We start from the raw sequence: 10,418 nt of genomic DNA, 5'->3' as shown, positions 1-10,418 counted from the left end.
CAACATGACTATTATGGAAGTCTTTTGCAAAACTACACATATATAGCCTATATTGAATTACTTGCCTTCTCAGTGGGGATGGGTGGGGAGGGAGGAAGGAAGAGAAGTTGGAACTCAAAGTTTTAGGAATGAATGTTGAGAATTGTTTTTGCATACAACTGGGAAATAAGAAATACAGGTAATGGGTATAGAAATCTATCTTGCCCTACAAAAAAAAGAGAGAAGAAGGGGATAAGGGAAGGGAGGGGTGTGATAGAAAGGAGGGCATATTGATGGAAGAGGCAATAAGAATGCAAGGCATTATGGGGTGGGGGGAGGGAAGAGATAGGGAGAAAAGTTTAACACTCAAAATTTTGTGGAAACAAATGTTGAAAACTAAAAATAAATAAATAAACATTTTTTAAAAGATTATTCCAACAGTGAGTTGAAGATTAAATTGGACAAGAACAGAGTGGAAACCCTAAGATCTGCTAGGAAGCTATTGTGATTTTCTGGAAAATTAATAATGGGGACATGTGCTGGGCTAGTAACCACCACAATACAATGGAGGAGATGAAGAGACATTGTCAAGAAGGAAATGATTGGACTTAGTGACTAAGCATGAGAGTCAAGCGAAAGAGAAGGCTAAAAGATTACTTTAACATTTCAAATATGAGAGACAGAGTAATAATGATGGCATCACAAACAGAAACAATGAAGTCAGAAGAAACAGGCAAGGAATGGCTAATAAGCTCAGGTTTGACATAGAATTATAGATCTAGACCTGGAAACAACCTCAGAATATACCTAGTCCGACTCTCTCCCTTACAGATGAGAAAGGTGAGGTCTAGGGAGGTTAAGTTACTTTCAGAAGTGGTATTTGAAATTTGTCTAGTTTGTTTTATTACCATAACATCCACATGGAAATGTATAATAGACTGTTTTGATTGTTGTTGTTTGGCCTTCATTCTTGAAGAAAACTAAAGGCATCAGAAAGGTGATATCTTGATTTGCAAGTGAATTGCATCTGAGTGAGGCAGGGCCTCATTATCAGCCTCATTCTCTCCTCTAGAGACATCTGGGTCCATGGAAAAATATAGATCAGGATGACTGGAGATGGACCAGGATGCAATACCTTGACCTTTTTAAGCTAAGGTCTTTCCCAAGTTTCCCAGGTTTCTCTGAGGTAACATTCATTCAATGATTAAAGCTAGGTAAGAAATGAGGGGGTTAATTGCCTCTTTTACCTACTTAAAAATAAAAAAACAATTTAAGAGCAGAGGACCCCCAGGGTTTCTGGTCAGAACAGAAACAATTGCTATTTACACTCACTCTGAGTCAACAAAAACCCAAACAATGACCAACTGAGGCTTGGATTGGGGTCCATTATTGGCCAATCAATGAGAGCCAGAGTGATTTGGGTTTAAGGTATAGCCAAGTAGCTCCACATGAATCTGAATGGCTTTATTAATGCCTAGTGTCCAGAGCTCCATTTAAAGAAATTTATATTCCTTGTAAGTCCCAGATCTCAGTTGTCTGAGACAACATCCATTCAGTGATTTAAGGTTGGTAAGAAAAGAAGCAAAAGTGGCTTCTTTTACCTACTAAAAAAAGTCAATTTAGGAGGGGAAGACCCTCAGAGTTTCTGGCCAGAACAGAAACTATTGCAATTTACACTCACTCTGAGCCATCAAAACCCAAACAAAGACCCACAGAGATTTGGGCTGGGACTTATTATTGGCCAATCAATGAAAGCCAGAGTGATTTGAATGTAAGGCATAGTCAAGTAGCTCAATTTGAATTTGAATGGACTTTAAGGAAGCCAAGTTTAACAGAGCTATATTTCTAGAAATTTGTATTGCTTTGGTGAGAAGAAAGGAGGCGGGGAGAGAGAAGGAGGAAAGGAAGAAGGAAGGAAAGGAGAAAGGGCAGGGAGGGAAGAAGGGAGGGTGGAAGGGAGGGAGGAAAGGAAGGAAAGAAGGAAGGAAGGAAGGAAGGAAGGAAGGAAGGAAGGAAGGAAGGAAGGAAGGAAGGAAGGAAGGAAGGAAGGAAGGAAGGAAGGAAGGAAGGAAGATGCAAATCTGGCACCCCAAAGAAAGGACTGGGCTAGAGATTTAAATTTAAAAGTTACATTGATATGCCATTAAATTGAATCCATGTCATAGAACAAATTTGTCAAAGGAAAAAATGTACAAAGAGGACCAAGGACAAAACCTTGGAAAACACACACCTTAAGCAGTTGGGCAGGGAATGAGGAGGCAAGAAAGAAGGCAAAGGAGTAGTTAGTAAGAGAGGGGAACAAGAAGAGGGAGGCTATTCCAAAGCTGAAGGAGGAAAAAGTATCCATAATAGGGATTAATTGTGCCAAAGACAACAGAGATCAAGAAGGATGAAGACCTCCCACCTTAAAAAAAAAGCAACTGTCTTTAGATTTAGAGATTAAGAAGGCAGAGGTGCTTTTTGAGAGAGCAGTTTCAACAGAGGGCAGAGGTCAAAAGGCATTTTACATGGTTTTAAGGAGAAAGTGAATAGTTGGGAAGCAGAGATGAATGGAACACATGATTTTTTTCAAGAAGTTTGGCCCTGGAGAGAATGAGAGATATGGAACAGTACTTGGATGAGGTAGGACCATCCAAGAAAGTTTTATTAGGAATAAGGAGACTCAAACATGGTTTTTAAGCAGATAATAATACTAATAGCTAACATTTATGATGCACTTATTATGTGTCAGGTACTATGCTAAGTGCTTTATATTTTTTATCTCATTTTATTCTCAGAACCATTCCCCCATTTTATAGATGAGAAAACTGAAGCAAACAGAGATTTGACTTGTCCAGGGTCACAGCTAGGAAGTTTCTGAAGACAGATTTGAACTGAGGTTTTCCTGACTTCAGGACTGATGAGATTGAATCAATGAAGAAAAACGGAGAGAGTGTAGATGACTTCTAGAACGAGGTCCTGGAGGATATAGAAAGGATAAAGGAAACAGCCTGCCTAATGATGTAGCATGTCCCAAAAGTCTTTGTGCACTTTTGAGCTATTAAAGCTTTAAACCACACAGACTTTCAGGTCATGCTGTATTAAGCTAATCCAAACACAAAGGGCAGGTATAGTTTCATATTTCAAATAAACATCAAAGGGGACAACAGAAAGTCCCCCTGATTAGAATAGTGGAAACAGGGAGAAAAGTAATGCTGAGGAATATTGAAATCACTGAGCATTGATCATATCACTCTCCTACCCAAAAAGGTCCAGTGATGGACTCCCTTTTGCCTTTAGAGTTAAATGAATAAATTTTCTGTTTGGCAGCAGAAGTGCTTCATAATTCTGCCTCTCCAGGTTTACTGCACATTACTCCATGTCATAGACTTTGCTTTCCAGTCAAACTGACTTAATTGCTGTTCCTCACTTAGAATTTTGCATTATACCTGGAATCCATTCTCTCCTCAGCCTCTACCTCTTAGAATCTTTAGCTTCCTTGAAAACTCAGCTGAAGTGCCTCATGCCTCAATTTCCCTCTTCTCTTCTAATGTCTCTCTTCCTTTGAAAAAGCCCATTAGATATTATTATATAAACATGTAGTTTAAACCTATAGAATTTAAGCTCCTTAAAGACAGGTAAGATTTTCTTTTTGTATTTGATTTCCTGTGTCTATATTACTAGGAACAGATTATTTCATTTATGTGAGTATTCCTTCCAACAACATAGATCACAACTAATCCAAGCCTATCCTTCCTCTACACAGGGTAGGTACCAACTAATTCAGATTACTAACTGTGTTAGTAACTTGACTTTTCTCAGCCTCAGTTTCCTCATCTATAAAATGCAGGAAATAATAGCAACTCTTCAGGGTTGTTATGAGGATCAAATGAATTCACATAAGAAAAGTGTTTTACCAACATTAAAGCATGATGTAAATGCTAGCAATTATTACTTTGACCTTGGTTCTAAACAGCTGATATAAACACAAACCATCTGAAATGACTTCTACCTCACCAATCATTCATGATCCTCATACTTATTTGTAGCCATAGAGTATGAAGAAGCAATACTAATCTCACACTATTCTGCTCTGGTTAGACAACATCTGGAATACTGAGTTCAGTTCAGGTCATCACCTTTTAGGAAAGACTGACAAAATAGAAGGCATCCTGACCTACCAAATGCCTGGTTACTTAAATTTGGATCATATCTATGGTGGATAGGATAACTTCATCAAATACTTGACATTTGGTCCTATGAAAGAAGGACGCCACCTGGTCCCAGAGAGCAGATCAGGGACCAATGATTAGAAGTTACAGGAAAAGAAGGTTCAGCTCAAATAGAAAGAAGAGAAGCAGAGTGAATAGGGGCCTAGACTTGAGTCGAGAAGGCTTGGGTTCAAGTCCTTAAGATATGTGTGAGTATATATGTGATGATGGGCAAGGCACTTAATTTTTCTGTGACTCAGGCAACTCTTGAAGACTAATAGATAGCACTTCTAGATTGCTTTATGATTTACAAAGTACTTTACCAATGCTATGTCATTTGATCTTCTCCACAATTCTATCAGGCAGGGTTATTATTGTCTCCATTTTTCCAATTAGGAAACTGAGACTGAAAGAGGTTGAGTGATTTACCCAAATCCACACAGAAAGTGACTCCAGCAACGTTTATACTCAGGTCTTCCTGACTCCAAGTCCAACACTCCTTCTGATGTGGCATGTAGCTGCCTCTATTACAGAAAAATAGCTGCTATGCTTTGGTGTAGAAAGTACCCCACACTAAATCTATCTGTCTATCTATAGATATGTGTATATATGTTTTAAATAGGGAGAGAAAGGAGAAGTTGAAGCAGATGGCCTTTGAGATTTCTTACAGATCTAAATTTTGGATCCTGCAAGTCTGTAACTCTGTAATGCTACTATTAGTTTAGGTTCTGCTTAAACTCTTTGGCAAACTTATCCTGTGTTGCACCAGATCCACAGTTACAGAATATATCTCCTCCCTAGAAGTTAAATGACTTCATGCGCTTGCTCTGATGCCCATCCTGAAGCACCTATAGAAAGGACAAAAGCTCACTATTCTTCACACTTCAGGGATTTCCAATAGTTTCACACATGTGGATTTTGGGCACAGAACTTCACCTCACCTGGTTTGAATCACCCTAAGTGTTGATGAAGGAGAACAGCTTGTCCAAGTTGCAAATGGCTTTGGACCCAGTTAAAGTGGGAAATACAGAAGGGTACCAGCAGTTAATTATGTGTTGTCTAAGGGAGAACACTCCAGAGTTTGCTTGCATGTAGAAAGGGCATGGTAACAACCTAGGGCATTTCTGTCACTGTTGCTTCTAAAATAGGCAATAGAAAAGGTACAGAAAAACTCCCACAAAGTAAACCCACATCAACCCCTAAGGGAAATCACATGTGATCAATAAAAAACTGTAAAATATAGTGTTTTGGTGTGTTTCTTGTTTTGGGGGGGTGAAGCTCTTCATAGAAGAAATATGGAATTTTCATGCCCTCTTCAATTCCTTTCTCTGATATTTTCCCCTTGGATGGAATGTGGTATTACTCTGTACTGTAGCTGTGAAAGACAGAGCAAAAATAGAAAAATGTTATGGGTTATTATAATGTCTCCTACTATTCACCTGTTCTCTTCCATCTCTGCTAGAACAAGGAGGGTGATTTTTTTCTCCCCAACCTCAACATGGTAGAGAGCCTTTTTCTATAAAGGCCTGACAATCTTACACAAATATGCCAAGATTAGGACACTGTACAGTTCCACTGAAGGCATAAGGATGGTCTGGGCACACAAACCCATAAGGCGAAACCAGACAAGAGTATAAAGACAGCTGATGCCATCCGTGAAATTCTCTCTGCCCATTCTGGGATTGCAGGGAGACCTAAACAAATAGAAAAGGAGTTTTCTCAAAGATGACATGTAGCTATCAATGAGAGAGTCAAATCATTTTTCCCCATACAATGTAGCTAGGATAAATTTCATGTGTTTCAGATCATGGGAAAAGGCTAAAGGCTATCTCTTGATGAGGGATGGTGGGAAAAGCATCAAATAAGTAATCAGAAGACCTGAGTTCTAGACCTAGCTGTGCCATTAACTAGTTGTGTGACCTTGAACAAGCAACTGAACCTAGGCATCCTCTGTAGAATGAGATACCTTCCTATCTATTTTACTCTGCAGGAAGGCAGGGGGAAGATGATAGGAGAGGGAAGATAATAGAAGGGACAGCAGATTGGAGAAAGGGATAATCAGAAGCACACACTATTGTGGGGGGACAGGTCAAGGGAGAGAATGAAATAAATGGAGGGCAGATAGGACAGAGGGAAATGTGGTTAGTCTTTAGCAACATAACTGTTATGGAAGTGCTTTGCATGGTTACACATGTATGATCTATACTGAAATGCTTGCTTTCTCAATAAGGGTGGGTGAGGAGGGAGGGAGGGAGAGAATATGGAACTCAAAGCTCTAAAAATGAATGTTTTAAATTGTTTTTTAATGCAACTGGGAAATCAAATGTACAGGCAATGGGGTATAGAAATCTATTTGTCCTACAGGAAAATAGAGGGGAAGGGGATGGAAGAAGTGGGGGAGATGGAAAGACAGACTGAAGGAAGAGGTGGATGAGGTGCACACTGTCTTGGGGTGGGGGGAGATGGGGAGAAAATTTGGAATTCAAATTCTTATGGAAGTGAATGTTGAAAACTGAAAAATAAATAAATTATATATATATACTTAAAAAGACACCTTCCTGAATAACTCTTTTGACCGTTATGAAAATATTTTGAAAACTAGGTAGTGTAACATAATGTTATTCCAATAGAATTAAGAAGAAACCATTGGTTTGTTATTGTTAAATAACTAAGGAATGAACCCCAAATCCTGACAAAAGGATCATTTTCTATAAATCGGATTCCCATGATTAGTTATTATTAGTTATAATAGCAAGTCAACAAGCATTTATTAATAACTTAATATGTACCAGGTAATGTACTAAGTATTTGGAATACAAATCCAAACAAAAAGAAAGACACTTCATGCCCTCACATGAGTGTTATCTTAAATTATATTGCCATGTATTTTCCCATCATCCAAGGTGACATCATTCTGAGGGAAACAGCAAAAAATTCAGATGGAATACCAGATAGCAGGCAAGAAGAGTGTTTCAAGTTCTTCACATGAGAAAGTATTAATACTCACTAAGTTCTTAAGAAGCCACTATACCCAATACCTCCATTTCTACATTTCAATTCATTTCTCAGATCTAACCCACACCATACGGCTCCCAACATAACCACTTACCTGAAATTGTCTTCTCCATAGTTGCTGATGATCTGTCTTGGTAAATTCAAAGATCTTTTCTTAGTCCACATTCTATGTAATTTCTTTGAAGCTTTTAAACACTAGCATTATCCCTTGGTTCTGAGTCATTGCCCTCACTTGGATCTCACCTTGCCTCTCTGACAACTCATGGTCTCCTTTATTGGATCATCCTCCATCTCCTAACTCCTGATTCTGGTTGTCCCACATAGATCTAACCTAGACCCTCTTATTTGCATTCTCTCTCAGCAATTTCATCAGATCTCACAGGCTTAATTATTATCTCCATGCCAAATCCAACTTCTCTATAGAGAATAAATGTTCTCTTACAATTCCTCATCTCAACTTCCCTATCTCTGCTGAGAACATCACAACCTTCTAGACATCCAGATCTGTAGCTTCAAGGTCATTTTGGACAGTTTTCCCCATCACCCCCTGTATCCAATTAGTTGCCTAATCCCACAACATTTCTCTCAACCATCCAATTCTCACTACTCAAATGGCCATCATCCTAGGCTAGCTCCTCATTACTCATCTAGATTTTTGCAATAGCCCTTTAACTGCAATAGCCCCTACTTCCAGATTTTTTCCCATCTAATCCACTCTTCACACAGTTTACCAAAATGATATTTCTAAGTCACATCGGAAGTTTTTTCTTTCTCATGGTTTTTCTCTTTCATTTCTGATTCTTCTTTCACAACATGACTAATGTGGAAATATATTTAACATGATTGTACATGTATAACCTTTATGAGATTGCTTGCTATCTTGGGGAGGGGAGAGAGGGAGAAAAATTAGGAACTCAAACCTATTTTTACATGGAATTGGAACAAAATAAAATACTACTGAGTCCAAAAAAAAAAAAAAAACTGGTGTTTTGATTCCTCCTCTCTCCAGTGCTTTCTCCTGATACTTCTTTATATTTGACTGTGTACATTGTATATCCCTCCAAAAGAATGTAAGCTCCTTCAGAGTAGGTGTCTTTTTCAGCTCCAGCACCATCACTAAGCAGGCACAATACATTTATCTTGAACTGAATTCAAATGAATTTGTTTGAATTGAATATTGTAAAATAATATTGATACTCACACTGAAATCAAAATAATTTAATTTCCCAGTCATCAATAAGGGATAAAGCAATCTAGAAATCAGTTACGCATCTCAGAATAGGAAGGGACCTGAGGGGTCCGTAATTCCACCCATACCTAAATCTTCCCTTTACACCAATACTTCTTAAATTTTTTATGTCACAAACCTCTTTGACAATCTGATGAAGCCTACAAACCACTTTTCTGAATAATATTTTTAAATATACAAAATAAAATACATGAGATGACAAAGGAAACCAGAAAAACCTAAAATATATTTATCAAGATTTAAAATTTAAAAAATCAATGAACTTCAAGTTAAGAATGGCTGACTGATCTACAAGATCCCTTACATATGTCCATCTAGTCTTTCTTTAAAGACAACTCATGAGGGGAAATCCATTGATTAATCAATAAATATTTATCAAGCTTCTCTATATACCAGGCACTGGGTTAAGTATTAAGGATACAAAAAGAGGCAAAAGACAGTTTCTACCCTCTAGGAGCTTACAATTTGGTGGGGTAGACAATATGTAAATGAATATATACAAAACAATCTACATACAAGATAAATAAGAAGTAATTAGCAGAAGGAAGGCATTAGCAAAAAAAGAAAAGAAAAGAAAACAAAAAACTGAAAAACTAAAAAACTGAAAAGAGGGCTTGAAGAGGCTTCCAGTAAGAGGTCTGATTTTAGTTGGGACTTAAGGGAAGCCAAGGAATTCAGTAGGCAGAGTGGAGGAGGGAGAGTATTCCAAATATAGGGGATAGTCAGACAAAATGCTCAAAGCTAAGAGATGAAGTGTGTTGTAAGAGGAAGAGTCAGGAGGCCAGTGTCACTTGATTGAAGAGCTCATGTTGGAGACTAAACTATAAAAAGACTGGAAAGGTAGAAATGGACAACTTATGAAGGAAAGGGTTTTTAATGCCAAACTGAGCATTTTGTATCCGATCCTGGAGGGAACAGGGAGTCATTGAAGTTTACTGAATAGCACTAGGTAACATGATTAGACCCACATCTTAGGAAAATTATTTTAGTGACTGATTGAAAGGTAGATTGGGATGGGGAGAGACTTGAGTCAGACAGAACACTCAGCAGGCTATTACAATAGTCCAGGTGTGAGGTGATCTGGGTCTGCACTACAGTGGTAGCAGTATCAGAGGAGGGAAGGGGGAATATTTGAGAGAAATTACAAAGGTAAAATCAACAGGCTTTGGCAACAGATTGAATATGGGGGATAAGAGACAGGAGTCTAGAATGACTCCTAAATGGCAAGCCCGAGGGACTGGGGAGGATGAGATTGCCCTCCACAGTTACAGGGAAGGGAGGAGGGAGAGGAAAGTTTATAGGGAAAGATAATAAATTCTTTTTTATACATATTGCATCTCCTGCTACTAAAAAAGCAGAAGAAAGTTGGTGGGGAATGGGATTTTTTTCCTCCTGCTATGTATGTTCAACTTCCACCTCCATCTGAGCCCTTTTCATGCCTAATCTCCAGGATCTGGAAGGAAAATGAGTAATAAAATGCTGCCAAATGTCTGATCATGTGCTTTCCATCTCATGTTGCTTGTCTCCATCATTCTTTGGAAGATGAGTGGTACTGTCCATTCAATGATGTGCTTCTCACATTCAGTCATATCATATATATCCTAGTAATTCTGAACCCATTTAATAGCCTATTGATTCCCCTACTGCCACTCACTTTCAGATTCCCATCCCCCTAAATCCTTCTACCCCAAAGTTTCAACCAAACACAAGGTAGCTCTTACACAATGCCCTCTGAAATTTGCGTTTCATAGGCAACAAACTTCCCTTCATTTTAAATCTTTTCCTATCCCACCTCTTCCATCTACTATCCATTAATGAAACCTGGCTCCCTTCTATGACATAGCCTCCCTGGCCACCCTTTCCAATACTGACTCTCTCCTCACTCATTCTGCTCAACTCACTGGTCAAAATAGGGGATTTGGAATACTCCTTGTTTTCCACTTCCAAGTTCTCCCCCTACCTCTATCATTCAGTAGCCTCCCTAC

The sequence above is a fragment of the Notamacropus eugenii genome, chromosome 4 (genome assembly GCF_028372415.1).
Source record: "Notamacropus eugenii isolate mMacEug1 chromosome 4, mMacEug1.pri_v2, whole genome shotgun sequence".
In the NCBI taxonomy this organism is placed as follows: domain Eukaryota; kingdom Metazoa; phylum Chordata; class Mammalia; order Diprotodontia; family Macropodidae; genus Notamacropus; species Notamacropus eugenii.
Note: the sequence above shows the minus strand (reverse complement) of the source record.